Here is a 15,619-nt window from a genome sequence, read left to right as displayed (position 1 = left end):
TAAATAAAATACTTAAAGAATTTGGATTTTCTCTAACTGGTTGGTTGACTTCACTTTTGCAAAGTATACTTATGATCATAGTAATAATTGTAATTATGATACTTGCCTTAAAAACTTATATGATGTTAGTAAAAAAATAGAACAAAGTTAGGCTTATGAAGGCTTGCAAGGAAGACAAGCTTCACAAGCCTCAAAAGGAAGAATGTTACCAGATGATAAATTACCTGCACCTGGTGAATTAACACAATGCTTGTTCTCCAAAACCACTGGTCTATAAAACTGAACAGTGCTCATTGTGTAAGACGGAGAACTGGAAGTTCATGAGCCCCAGTATCCTGCCAACCTGAGTATGTCAGCTGTAACACTGGAGTCTATGACCATTAGGGATCCCAAGAGAGACCCCCAGGACAGAAAAACCCATGCATAAAGGGAATAAAAGGGGTTCATGATTTTGAGGAAATTATTATTATATGTATGTTTAGTCTGGGACAATCAGTGAACATGTACGTAGAATACCGTACATAAACAGAAACTTCCCTGTATTCCACATGCACAGATATGGGAAGAGCTATTCCCCCATGCATTTGGCTGAGTAGAGAATGTCTGCTTCTTAATGTTACCGTGTTGTTAAGGAGTTTTTTTATTTTACCAAACTTTTGGTAACAACTTAAATAAACACCTAATATCACAATTTTCTGCTTATGTAACAGACCAGTGATAATAATAATTTTTAAATAGTCCTACTACAACACTGTCTAGTCAACCAGACATCCTGAAACAAAATCATATTTGCTGATATTTTGTAAGGTTTATGAGGTGATTAGTTAGTGGAAAGATAAGCTTTAAACTAGGAAGTCATTCCTGTTTTTGGGAGATTTCCAAAGACTTTTAGATCTAGTAGAAACAACTCAACTCCTCAAAAGGCTTTTGAAACAAATTAAGAAAGCTAATCACGGTATTGCTTCTGCACCTTCCTTTGTGCCAATATTACATTTAAGCTCCAGCATGAATAATTAGACGTCCTTATAATGGTTGTGATTAATCTTCTACCAGTTAATCCCTTTCAAGCCATACCTCTCCACTGCATGTATAATTTTAAGAATGGCTTCTCCTTGTATCCTATTCCATCACTAAAATCCAGGTACAAAATAAATTCCCAACTTTAGGAGCTTTGTGTAAATATTATTCTGTTTTCCTAACAAAACCAGCTATTTTCCTCTGAAGTATAAGCTGCGCTTCAGCAAATTCAGCTCATGGCTCTTAGTGCAAAAAGCAGTACTGAAACCAGCCATGTAAAGGATACACTGGTCTGTGGCAGTGGCTGCGATGGCAGTGCAGTAGTTATGTCAAGTCCTTCTAACTGAAGATGTTAAACACTTTAACAAACTTTTACCCTTCAAGTCTAAGGCTGACTGAACTTCACTTTTGTTCCTTATTGCATTTAATTCCGTTTTTGCTTTTCCCAGCTTTAGGCACAATGAATGGGTTATCTTACTGCTCCTTCATTGTATTATTTGACTGCATGGATGTCTCATGACTATTTTCCAACTTCTAGCAAAGTTCCCACTCATTATGATCCCAGTCTCATTTTGCAGAAGAAACAGCTCACTCATTAAAAGTCTGGAAAACCAAAGATTTCTATGCCCAATGGGGATGCTCAGAGCCTTTAATCAGTGACTATGAGAGCCTAAAGCTGCTGTGAGGCCCATAGCCCCAAAATCTGGTGAGAGTTGAATGTGTTACACCTGATAAGAACTTTACACAACAGAAACAGAGTCATCACCCAGGAGGGCACTAGCCAGTGTTTTGCTCTGTGAAAATATTTTCAATTATTTCAAGAGTCTTTGGTTCAGTCCTTGACTCCAAGATTCTGGGCATTTATCTTTTCAATGCGTTTAGGGCTTCAGTGTGGTTGACTTAAGGATTTTAGGGGGTATTGTTCTTTTTGTTTTAAGGAGATTGTTTATATTAAAATATTTTTGTTGAGTTATTTAATGTTTTTATTGTACAGAAACACACATGTCACAGTGGGAAAACATTTTATATGTTCAGGCTTATTAGCAATATTTATTATTATTATTTCAAAAGGTTTGATTGGCTTATTTGTAAGTTAAAGGCACAAAGGTATTATGTGCTCGCTTTTCTCTAAACTTTAGATTATGAGAACAGAAGAAGAACAGCGAACTGGATTCTGAAAAGTCAGTCTTACCATTAGTATCCATAAACAGCAGTATTTATGCAAAAAATAGTGTAATTATGTATAAATAAACAAAATCTGAAGTAAAATTAATTACATCAATAGCATTATAATAAGGACAATATTTAAAACTGGAAAACAGAGAGCACATCCTTGTTACTGGAAGCTCTTAAGAGTTTAGAGAGACAAGGAGCAGTGGGTCAAGGAGGAGAAAGGAAGGAGAATCATTCTCTGTGTTTCACAGTGGGGAAATAAGGCAGAGGGGGTTGAAATGGCTTGGAATAGGCAGCAGTAGAACAGTAAGGCATTGATTCCCTGTCCTTTAGGTCATTTTGCCACATGACCTGGCTCAGGCCTGCTTCATGAATTCTGCTTCATGAATTCAGGTTGCATTTCATACTCATTTGTGACAAAGGATGCTGAGTGCTGGGAAAGAGGGGAAAAATGCTGGTTTGATATATTGAGAGTCCCTATAATTGTGGTTTCAAAAGAAGAAAGAATTTTTCTTAAAATAGTAGAGCTTTCATACAATATGCTGAATTGAAAGGGGCTCCCAAGGATCATCAAAGTCCTCTTCCTGACCCTGCACAGGACACCCAAGAATCACACCCAAGAATAACAATATGTGCCCAAGAATATTGTCAAAATGCTTCTTGAAATCTATCAGTCTTGCTGCTTGCACTTCCCTAAAGAGCCTGCTCCAGTGCCCAACCATCCTCTGAGTGAAAAACCTTTTTCTGAAGTCCAACCTAAACCTCCCCCACCTAAGCTTCCAACCATTTCCTCAAGTCCTGTAACTGGTCATGAGAATGAAGAGATCAGTCTCTGTCCGTCCTCTTCCCTCCCAAGGAAGTTGTAGACTGCAATGAGGTCTCCCCTCAGACTCCTCTTCTCTAGCCTGAGCAGACCAAGTGACCTCAGTACTCCTCACTCAGTTTCCTCTCCAGACCTTTCATCATCCTCGTGACCCTCCTTTGGACACTCTCTAATAGTGGAATGTCTTTTTTATACTGTAACTCCCAAAACTGCCCCCAGCACTCAAGGTGAGGCCACTCCACCACAGAGCTAAGCAGGACAATACCTTCCCTTGCCTGGCTGGCAATGCTGGGCCTAGAGAACCCCAGCCAGTCATGAAAAGGCAGAGCCTCCTCTAGTTAGGATGCTCCTGGGTTTTGCCTACAACTCCTGAAGTGATTGTGTTATCAGTCGTAGTAACACTAACACTTAATTCGTTGACTCTTGTGAAATCTCTGACTTCATTGAAAGATACATCTTGTCCTAAACATGGAAAACCAGTCCTGAGTAAACTTAGTAGAAGAATGTACCAGATATTTTGCCTTTCTTTTGTTCGTTTTCTTTAAGAACCAAATCCTCAAGAGTCTCTGCAGGCAGAAACGATTAGTGTTCTATTCTTAGGATAAATGGAATTTAACACACAAAGAATAAAGCTTCACAAAGTTTGACAACAGCTTTTTTGTTAACCTATACATAATGTGCCTGCTTAAAAGATGAAATTACTTTGTTCCTTCTGCCTAAAAAAAGTAATCTAAAATTATATTAAGAAAAATTATATTATATTAGTTCAATTCATCAAAAAATATATGTTGTGGGACATTTATAGAGACACTTGTGACAGTCAAACCTGGATGGAAAATAGCTGCCATTGTCCCATCACATTATGACATAGCTATCATTTATTTTAGCCTAGAAATGGTAAACAGATATCAAAAACATTGTGTAAAAACATTGCACATTAATCTAAAACACCAGAGTGGTGAATAAGTCCCCCTGTCCATTTTCACTTTGTTATCTTGCCAGTATAATTAAAGAAAGAGTGCCCAAAATGTAAGTATTTTGTTTGACTTAAATTTGCCAATTTTTAGTTTTGGAGTGTAAATTCTGTAGTATAAACCCTATTCATATATTCTATTCAAATCCAAGAAAGGTAACTTCCCTGAGCAATCTCAGTTGATTGCTTTTCCAAACACAAGGTGAAAATTTCATGTGAATTTTTTTTTTTTGCAATATGATCTATATTGTAAGATCATTCTCTGCCATTTTGATGGCAATTTGGCATCATTCTGAGACACATAAATGAAGGCAAGTGGGGGAAAAAAAAAGGTGAAAAAAACATTTTGAACCCAAAAGACAAAACTGACTTTATGTAAAAGTTTACATCAGTTCTTAATTTACCTTTAGGTGATCCATGCTATTGACACTAATATTCATGCACTGAAGTTATCGTAAATAGTTTGCTGCAGTATTTCTGTTGAATCAGAAGTATAGAATAGACCTGCCCCAGCCAACTTACCAGAAAAAGCTCAGCAAACTGTAGCAAATAGAGGGAAAAATAAGTAACTGCTACCCAGTTGCCTTACCACCAAGTTGTAAGAAAAATCAACAAGGCAGAAAGTTTAACAGGAAATAGTAAGGGAGGAAAAGTAGGTCAGCTCAAATAAATGAGACTCACAGCAGGCATGGAGGGCAATGACTGAGACATTCCAGTGGCTCTCCTCTGTGATGACTTTCTACAACTGAAGAGTCTCATGCAAGGAAATATATGCCTTGGGGCTACATCTGAATGAACCCAAGGATGGTAAGCATGTTGGCCCCAGCTGACCAGAACAGCTGCCTGCAGTTGTTCAAAACTGGCATCAAATAAATATTCTTAGAGCCTTTGTCTATAAAGGTCTTCCAGCTTAATATTTGGCCTTAGCATTCAAAAACTTTTATGCCTTTCTTCTCTGCTTTCAAGAGATTCCTCTTACTGCACTTGAAGACCTTGCTCCCACTGGAATCAATGGTAAAATTCTTACTGGCTCTAATGGGGGTGGGATCAATATGGCAATTCTCCCGTCTCTGCCACACAAATTAAATCCTCTTCCTCTTCCATACAATAGTATCTGCACTCATTTATAACCTTTCTTAAGGAAGGCACTTGCAGCAGAAAATATCTTGTTTCTGAGACTAACAGAATTAGTTTCAAATCAACCTCCTAATTTTAGAATGGTGGGGGTTTTTTTCCTTTCCTGAAGGATTTGGTGGCATGAAATCATATTCTGGAAGGTGGGAGAAGGCAAGTCCTCATTTCTGTGTATTTGCTCTTATGCCCATATTTATGGCCTTAAGAATTTCTCTTTTATTGAAACCTTTTCAGGTTCCTATCCATTGATTTTGGCCTATCTGTGTGTATCACAGCATCATTATTATTCCTCAATCTTCTAAAGGCTAGCAATTTTTGCAAACACTTTACTGGGGTATTTTGTTGTCGTTGTTTTCCTGGTAGGTATGTCTGAAGTCTCTTAGTCCCAGAGACAGATACTGAGGAGTCCAACTCCACTTTTACACTAAATCCTGTTGACATGAAATGAGAATTAGCTGTTTGCATCTTTTTTTTTTTTTTTTTGATCAGGTCCTTATCTCAAATGAAAAAATTAGGCTCTCTCCCCACACACTGACTGGCATGTTCACATCAGCTGTTTAAAAAAATTCATGTGTCTGATGGGAAAGGAGGGTAATGGATGATTTAGGATGTTATTGGCATAGTCCCAGGCAAAGTATGGTCACAACACTTCAGAGAAGAACAAAACAGAAAGAAAACAATATATAGTAAGGTGTCTTTTCTACCCACCACGTAAAGCCTCTTTCAGCTAGGAAGTATCCATGTGGTTCTGAAAGACATTCAAGAGTGGGGCAAAAGTCATTCTCAGTGCTCTTGCTTCCTTACTCCAGGTATCATGTTCCCAAATAATTGGGACGGTGAGGCGGGAGTCAAGGGACAGGGAAGCCAACCCTCCACTTGCCTGAATGCTACCTGGCTCTGGGCAAGATGAAGGAAGTTGTGCCTGCTTCATCAGACCACAATCATCCTGATTTTCCTCACCTGCAAGACTCTGAGGTCCTGAGGTTTGTTTTTTGACTAATCACCAGCTTCAAAATTCTGTCAGTTTTCCAGCTCTGGGCTATGCAATAGTCTTAGGCAATTAAGCATCTATCTACGATAGTAGGGGTTTTTAGTATGGCAATATGTAGTAAAAAGAAATAACAGTATAAATGCATAGTAAAAAACCCGAATTTTAGAATACATTTTTAGTAAAATTTAGTAATTTTTGACTGATAATACAGAAAAGCATCTCTTAGGGTACCAGCTATAAAGAAAAAATCCAGACAGTCTTTGTGAGCAAATGTCAATGCTGTTGCCTTTGGGAGCAATGTGTCCACCTTTCAAAGCCTTATCTTTGTACACACTGATTTTCATAAAACATTAATTTCTCCTGTTACTTTTCTGCAGAATCAGGTTACAACCTCTGTGTTGTTTATACATGGTGGTGCTCCTAGCTCAAAAAGGTGCAATCAAACATAAGCCAGGCTGTCAGAGCTGACTGCTCAATGAAGAGAGTGAAAGTGAAGTTTGTGCACTCTGTGCCTCCAATTCACCAAGAGACACAGAGAGAGTTTGGGCCTTCTATATTTAGCTCTAGGGCAGCCTTGCTACCTGCATGCCACTACTGAGAGCTGGGATTGCATCAGTCTAGTCTTCTCCATGAGAAGAAGAAGACTTCTTCCATCATCCATGTTTGTAAGAAGTCTGAAGTAGGTAAATAGGAAAATCAGCAAAACACATTAACTCAAAGGGATGATATGACACCAGCTGTGATGTTGCTCCTCCAAGGGATATATTGACTGTTCACAACATGATGAGGATCCTGCCTAGTTTTGTGCCCAGCTATCTTTTGGATGCTAAATATGTGTCAGGGAGACACTAAGTACAGCAGGATGAGTTGCACCAGCTAGGAGCAGCCCTTGCTGCAGGAACATATCAAGAGTCTTTGCAACACCCATGAAGGCCAGGTCTGCCACTGTGCACAGACCTTTATGTGGGATTTGCAAAGAGAAGGAGAGTTTCTCACTTGTCACTCCATCCTGGCAACTGCAAGGGTGGAAACCAGTTGCAGAGCTTCCTGGGGAACAAGGAGGAGGCTCCTGCTGCTTCAGGCCTAAGCGACAATACCCACATAAACAAATTAAAAAAAAAAAACAACTTACTACTAAAAAGTAGTAAGTTCAATGACTTTAACACAATCTATGGATTCAAAAATAATTAACAAGGACAATTAGCTTTTAAAGGGAAATCAGATGATGTGTAAGTAAAAGGTGGAGGTGATTCAGCATAATTTATTCTTTTTAAATTGATAAGCTCTTTTAAGACTCTTTTAAATAGATAAGCTTACAAATCTGTAACCAAGATACCATACCACCATCAAGCACATCAAAGTTTTTCTCTGTCCCTCTCTGCATGGCTTTAGATCATGTTTCTACCCCTGGACCTGAGCATTTCCTAAAATCAATCATTTGTTGAACAAATATTAACTGGACTGGTAGCTGAAGTAACCAATGTACAGGCTCATTAAAAAAATCACTTAACATTGTGATCGGTGATTCAGTCATTACCTTAACTTTACATTCTTAACCTGGCTGACATGATTTTAGTATCTGAAATGAATTTTCAGGCAGAGAGTTTGCCTTCCTGTCATGATGGCTGTGTGGATGGAGGCGTCCCTGTTACAGACCAGCATTCATGTACTATCTCTAAGCTTCTGAAAGGTAAGACTCTCCTTCATGGCTTCTTTTTGCAATACAATAAATCCTCTCAAGTTTCTCACAGTAGTCCTACCAGCTTCCTCAATGTATGCTGACAATATCTAGAAGCACTAAATAAATAAAGAAATATTAAAAAAAAAATCCAGAATATCTCTTCCTGATGGTATGTATCTTTTTCTGAAAATTCTATATCCAGCATTTCTAACTGATGTGCAGCCTCTAGTTATGCCTGAGAGGTTATGCCTGAGAGGATGAAATTTTGTGCCACTCATCTTCCAGCTTCACCAGGACCCCTATTTCCTTCATTTCTATTCTGCTTAAAATATGTTTCCAATTTGGCTCAACTGTGCCTCTCCTCCACATCAGTTTGCTATCTGCAGTCACTGTAGGATCTTCAAAAGCTAACAGGAAAAGGTAACAGAGAAACAGTCTTTCCTTCATTTTCATCTTTATTCCATTTCAATTTTTTACAAATTATTGGTTTTTTGGTGAAAAGTGCATTTTTGTGAGATTTTTACCTCTGTGGTTTTGTTGTTTGGTTGTTTTTTTCCATATTCGTCTTTATTTAAACCAGTGTGTGGAAGCTGTACAGGATTATTATGGCCTCAGAAATTTTCACAGGAAATTTTCCTGAAATTACAAGGAGTTGTAGAAGAGTCAAAGTATGATTCCCTCTTCTAAGACTATGATCCTTAGACCAGTTCTCATTTTTTTATAATGTGCAACCAATAAGGGTGACAGTATCAGATGGAAAATGAAGCAATTGCCAGATATTTTCCATTCCAGTTAATAAGCCCCCTGCTTTGTGTCAAAGTGAAACACTAAGGGCAGCAAGGATTTTATTTTTTGTTTGAAATTCATCTTTAATGTTCTTTGAAAAGAAAAGAAACAAAAAGAACTTACAAGCAACTCAGTTTTCCCATTTTTAATGCTTAAATTCTTCCAAATTTAGTGGTTAAGGGGCAAGTGTTGAGATACTGCATAATAAAAGTTCAGCCTGGAAAAACTACAGAAGAGGAAATAAATTTGCCTTTGGACTTTCTATCAGTACTCGGTCTATAACACAGAGTGACATTTAAAGTACTGACCAGTGTGATAGCTCAAAATTTGAATAGGCATGTTAGGTGAAATTGTGGGTATTTCGTGGTATTTTACAGGACTGTTTTATATACAAAATAATGAGATATATGCAAAACCTAAATGACAAAGTTTCTGACTCACTGAATTTTATACTTTTTCCTGCTAAGAAATGATGTGTTTGTGCATGTCCAGAGTACTTTCAGTTATTTTTTTCAGTTTGCTTTTACTTTTAGGCTTCAAAAATAGCTTCCCTTTTATTTTCCTTCCCTTTCTTCATATTCTTTTTTTGTGTGTCTTGATATGACACATCTACTTTTCAAAAAAAAAAAAACCGCAAAAATTATTGATTGAATTTTCCAATGGTATCAGACATATACTTTATTGCTGATTGGTTCAATTTGACATTCATAATATAGTATACTAAGAAAAGTTTCATGTTAATAAAAATTATATGTTAATAAAAATATATTTTACAGGCTGGTAAGAGCCCTTTATTTCTTTAGCCCTTTATTTTTTGCAGATATTAGAGGGAAAAACACTGTGAGATTCAGAAAAAAATTTCAACTAGACTTTGGTTCTCTAATGGCTTCTCTTTATTAGTGCTGATTTTTCTGATTTGGTTCATTTTTGTAGGTCTAGTGTTCTTTCTTTCTTTCTTTCTTTCTTTCTTTCTTTCTTTCTTTCTTTCTTTCTTTCTTTCTTTCGTTTTGTGCATTTCTTAGTCATGAAAAATGATGGAAGTGCTCTATTGTATCTATCTACTACTGTTCCCAGTGACCCCACAAGATACAGGAATCTAACTTTGGATATGCTAAAAATCCAGGTGTAAGCCATTTTCCTCACTGTTTTTTTTCCTTAATGACAGTAGCAAGAAGGTCCCTCTCTAGGTCTTGACAAGACTACAGCTTCCTATGGGTAATTTTTAGCAGACAACAGATGAACTATATTTTAATGTAGAGTGGCAGAGATCTGCTCAAGACAGTTGGATTCTTTATATTTCTGATTTTTCTCACAGACAAAATTTAGGGAGAAAGATTATGTTTCTTTTCAGCCCACTGCCTGAAATAAATAAAATGTGGCAAAACTGCTGGCCACCTCCAAATATAAAATTAATTTCTACAAATACTAGAGAAGTTTTCACCAAAACTACTTTTCTGGCTCACTAAGGTAAAAAAGGTCCTTTGATCTCCCCATATCCTTGGACCTGTAGGATATACTGCTTGTCAAAGTTCAAATTACTCAGAAGTCTGGCTTGGCCCATGATGGTGTAATAGCTGATGGTGCTATAGGTGAAGGAATTTCTTCAATTCTCTGTTGCCTCTTAGTTTGTCTACAAAGTTTTAACATTGATTCATCAAGTACAAAATCAACTTGGGACATGAATGCTCATTTGTAACTGATCTGACAGGAATGAATATTATACAAAAGAAAATCTTTTGCTCCTTCGTCATATATTAATTTGAAAGTAAGCAGAAGGAAAATGTCAAGTAAAATAAAGAAGGAAAACCAAGGTACTTAAGTTAGCTTCATTTCAAAGTGGTGCATGGGTGGTACTGTATAAATTCCTGTTTGTGGGTAAGATTTGCGTATGCTTCACATGTATCATTTTGAAAAATTACTTTTAGGCTTAGAACATTTGTTTTTGCCTTTTAAATTTAAATTTAAAAATTTAATGCCATGCATCACCTATTGAGGAGAGGGCTACAGAACCACTATGATCAAAACCCAGGATTGTTAAAAAGAGGAACTTTGTGTATGAAATATCATAATTACAAACTATGGAAGAACGTTTCTTGCTTTCTCTATCGATTCAAAATATAGATATTTGTCCTTAAACTCGATCTCATTATGTTATTATCAGTATTACTATTATCTTTTACTTTTTTTATACAGACCTGCAACTTGCTAGGTACATTCTATGTTGATGAAATGTACATTATCTGCCCTAGATAACATTCTATTTTTCTTATCTCTTATTATTTTCTAAATTACTCTGTGAGACACAGTCTCTAGGTACTGTATGCCATTAGCTAAAATTTCAAATATTGTAAAGATGGAATTAAGATTTCAGCCACGAAGAAGAAAAAATGAGATATGGTGGATAAGAAACTGTCTCTTTGCAGACAAACACTTAAATTATTAACATTTGGATGAAAGAACAAAGAACTCAGAACTAGACTCAAATATTTAATCACTTGTCATGCACAAAATGCATTATTTAAACTAAATTTTTAAAAGTGTTCAATTGTGAATTGGATACTTGCCCAATTCCACTGAATAAAAAGCAAGTTTGGTCTTGGGTGTTGGTCCTAACAACAAAGAAACCAAATCAACAAAGGAAGGTGAAGAAACAATGAGCACTTTATTCTGCTGCCTGAAGCACTGCTTAAAAACATGGTTTGTCTCAAAATGATGCATAATTTGTAGACTGCTGCAATTCTGTTCTCATCCATCTTAAATGACACTTGCCATTCAAATTCAACTTTGCTAACAGCAAAGTAGCTACTGCTGTGCTTTTCAGTAGCAGGACCAGTTAGACACCCTTACACGAAATTTACAGCACAGACACAGTTCAACCCAAGGGGCAAGGAGAAATTTAACTGAGCATATTATTTTTAACTCTGTGAGAAAATACTGAAATACAGGATGTATGGCTCCTCAGCAGACTTGACACAAGGACCTATTTTTTAGGATCCATAGAATCTCACCTACTAATTTCAATTTTGTTTTCCTCTATTAGGGATTTGGAGGTCTTTTTCTACTTTAGTTTTGTTTTCTGTGCACCATAATATAGTTTGTGATGTTTAAATCATTATCAGTTATTTTTGTGCAACATATTTTAAAGATACCATAGCTGCAACACATACATTCAAAATTGTAATCTATATGCTAAGTTACTACTGCAAAACTATTGCTGTTAAATTTTGCACTACTTTGGAATTTACATTACATAAAGAAAAAAATATTGAGCAAGATTAAATTAACATGTCCTAGAAGAAAGTCAAACAAAAAAATAAACTGTTTTATGGTAAGTAATAGATGGGAAGACAAAACTACTAAAATGACATCACAGTAACTTATCCTCTAATCTGTGACTTCTATGAAGGTTTTCAGAGCTACAGACCAGCAACATTACTTACCAGGGATGATAAAAGCATTATCACCCTTGCATCTTTGGTAGAATAATCTCATTTCACCCACAGCTCCCACAATGACTTAGACCTGTTGAAGAGATGCCTGTGCAATCCTTGCACCTGCTGTGGCCACCTAACCTTATTTTACTTATGCTTGATGAAGAAGCATAATTCCTGTTCTAAAAGTTGAGGAGATGCACAACACTCTCCCTTCTTTTCAGTAAATATATGGGATTAGTAGGGGAAAGAAGACCATTCACAAGAAATGAACACAAAACTCACTTCACTGTCTTGGATCCTCTGTACACACATCCTCTGCAAATTTACTGCAGGCAAATACAAGCAGATATTTTCAGTCTCTTCCCTACTGAAGAGTTGCAAAAAACCCTTGGAAATAATAGCAGATGTTTATCTATAGCAATCCCTTGGAACAATTTCTTACTATATGGCGGAACAGATGTAAATCTCACATATCTATCAGCAAGAGATATTTTCTATAACCCAAAATATTTCTTTATTGTGAATGGAAGTAAAATATCTGCCTGTTGTACAAGGTTTTTCTTTGATAGACATGATGAGTCCATTGGAAGGGCCCTTTGAAGCCTAATTTATTTCCAGTACATGGATTCTACCATCTCATCTGTAAGTGAGTCAGTCTTTTGAGCAGTACAAGATTATTTTCAAGTACAGGAAAGAATATTTAAAAATAATTGAATATAGTCCACAATAAACACCCCAATATTATATAAAATTAATATAAGGCAATATATAAGGCAATGTACTATGAGTGTGTTCCTACATAATCACCAAAAAAAAATTTTTTTAAGAGTGAGATGGGGAATAAATATTGTCAAATATTTATGTCAGATGTTTAAAGGAGGAAAACCCCTTTTAATATTTTTGAATTTATATGTTTTCTTTTCACTATTCCTTTAAAAAAAGGACCACAGAATGTGTAGTCTGCCTGAGCACAAAAGATGTATTAGTACAGATAAATATGAAGGGGTTTATATTATAGTATTTAGCATTGCATTTGATTTTTTAAGGAAGTCAGCTATTCAGCAGGTCAGATCTCAGAAAACACAAATATTTTTGCCTGTATTTTATCTGTTTTCATTAATAATTGAAAATAAAATAATTGAAAATAAAATAATTGCAGGTTTTGTATAGTGGAGGAATAACAACTTCTCAAGAATTTCCCCATGGCTCAGTTTGCTGTTCTCATGCACAGTCTCATAGTTCAGAGCAGCTTTTTCGGTGTGCCTGTGAAGTCAGATTCAAAATGTTGATCTTGAAGGGTAGTGGTAGACATGCTGAAGAAAGAATTTTCTTTCAGGAAAGACAGTAGTTCACTATGCAGTGATATAACCAAGTCTAGTGAAACCATCTTCACAATATACATAACTGTTATAGCCTTTCAGTCATTAAGTATGTACAGATATTCTATTGCCACTCTTCAGTTATGTGTAGCAGTATTTCTAAAAATTGTTGTGGTAGAGGTGTGTTCTGTTTGTAGTCATCTATGCCATGAGGAAAGAAATCTTTTTACTGACTTTTATAGGGGTTGGATTCAAACTGGTGGTGTACTTGCAGCTAAATTGATCTCATTGCACAGAAATATTCTACCAGAGGACTTAGCAATTGTTTTTCTCATAGAGAAGTCAAAGCCATAATGAGGCAAGTCTCTTTGACCAATGTCAAGAATATATTTTTACCCAAAGTCTGTGTCATCTCTTCTGCAAAAAATGAAACTTTTTCAGAGCTAAATTATTTTTTAAAGTTTTATTGGCATAGAAAAGGAAATTTAGTACATAATTCTGTAATTCATTTTATGCACAGCACTGTTTGATGAATATATATTTTCTTGCCAAATACTTGAATACTTGCCAAAGTTTAACAGTTAATTAGATATTTGGCTTTATTCATTGCTTTCTAAAGCTACCCCAAAGATTAAATTGGCCCAATATTTATGAAATGCTAAATAAAGAACTAAGTAAATTGTTTCCCAGTTAAGGGGATGAGTGTGTCTTGTGAAGTAGAGTCTACTATTAATTAAACAGAAAGTATGAAACCCACTTTTCTAATATGAATTTGACTTAGTTTAAAACTAGGGTTTGAGAAACATTCCTTGACTTTCTGTGAGTTGCATCCATTTTATTTTAATTTTCCAAATCAAAACACATTACTTTTTAGTTATATACATTTTTTAATTATTTCCCATTTTTAAAATCTAATTTTAAAATCCATTTAAAATAGTAAAAGGTTTGGAAAACTTTAGAGCCAAAGACTTGAAATCAAATGACTGAAACTGGCTGTTTTTCAAAAAAATGAATTAGAAAAACAAATTCTGTTTCTGGAGTGGGCATAATGTCATAAGCAGAGCTTTGGAATAAGGAAATAAAATTGCAAAGGGCAGGAAAAGAAAAATCAAAATCTTTGTATAACAGCTATTGTTTACTTTAAATGTAAAGCATTTTCTTTTGAACTGATTATTGTGTTAAGACTTCGATTCTCTGATGAATTTTTTAAATTCCTGTAGATAGTTTGATGGCCTGTCTTTCTCCTTATAAATAAACTATAGCAGTTTAGGACATATGTTAAGTCTTGACTGATTTACTTCAGAATAGCCAGAAAAAAATAGACCCAGTCAATATTACACAGCATATGGACTGATAAAGTAGACTGTGGCCAGTTTAATACATCAAACTGCTGACAGATAGACATGTTTATCTGCTGGACATGTTTATCTGCTGGACAGATAGACATGTTTACGTTTTTCTACAAAGGTGGCTTTTCCTTGGCAATTTTTTCAGCAGCTCAGGTGGGAATATGCAATATGTGGCTTGGAGGACCTACATGACTATGATGGCTCTCAGAGAGGAAAAATTGTCACAGATGATCAGATCTGCTTTGTGTAGTTGTTTGCTGGCTTTTGGTTGGTTGGTTTTTCTTGTCCCATGGTGTCATTTCTCTTTAAATCACAAGGCTGTTGGCAAAAGTAAAAGACAAAAAATTTTTTCATTTCAACATGGTGAAATTGCAGGATAGGTGTTAGCAGCTTTGGGGTCAGCACAGAGTGAGCCATGGGCTTTGTAAGATAAAGATGACTCAGAAACATAATCTCTTTTTTCTTCATTTTTGTCTTTTTAGTTAGGTGAAATTTACCTACCTATTCTACTACCCCCTAATCTTCACTTGTATGTGGGTCTCATTCATTTTACATTTTCTATATCTTTCCTGGCTTGTTGAAAATATTCTCTGATGCCTTTAGTTGACTGAAGCTTCATTCCCTCTAGGAGAGTGTCAGAAAAAAAATCCTGAAAAGAGGGACTGTACTTAACTCCTGTGGATGGACAAGCAGAAGTGAGGACTAAAGGGATTAAGAAGAAGAGTTTTGACTCCAACCGTTGTTCCAGCTCAACTCCATTATGTTATCCTACCCAAAGCCTCCAAGGCTCCATGTGTGATCCTCTAGTCCCCAGCTCTGAGCAGTTCTGCACAGTTCTGCAGCTGAACCAGTTCCACAATATGTCTCTCCACATAGCTGCACAAACAGCTGCAAGGCCCCAGGGGAGACAATGGTCTGGACCAGCAGCAGAAACACATG

This window comes from Agelaius tricolor, unplaced genomic scaffold (assembly GCF_023055355.1).
Source record: "Agelaius tricolor isolate 1412-34295 unplaced genomic scaffold, bAgeTri1.0.p SCAF_27, whole genome shotgun sequence".
NCBI lineage: Eukaryota > Metazoa > Chordata > Aves > Passeriformes > Icteridae > Agelaius > Agelaius tricolor.
The sequence above is the reverse complement of the archived record's forward strand: the minus strand, read 5'-3'. Positions refer to the sequence as shown.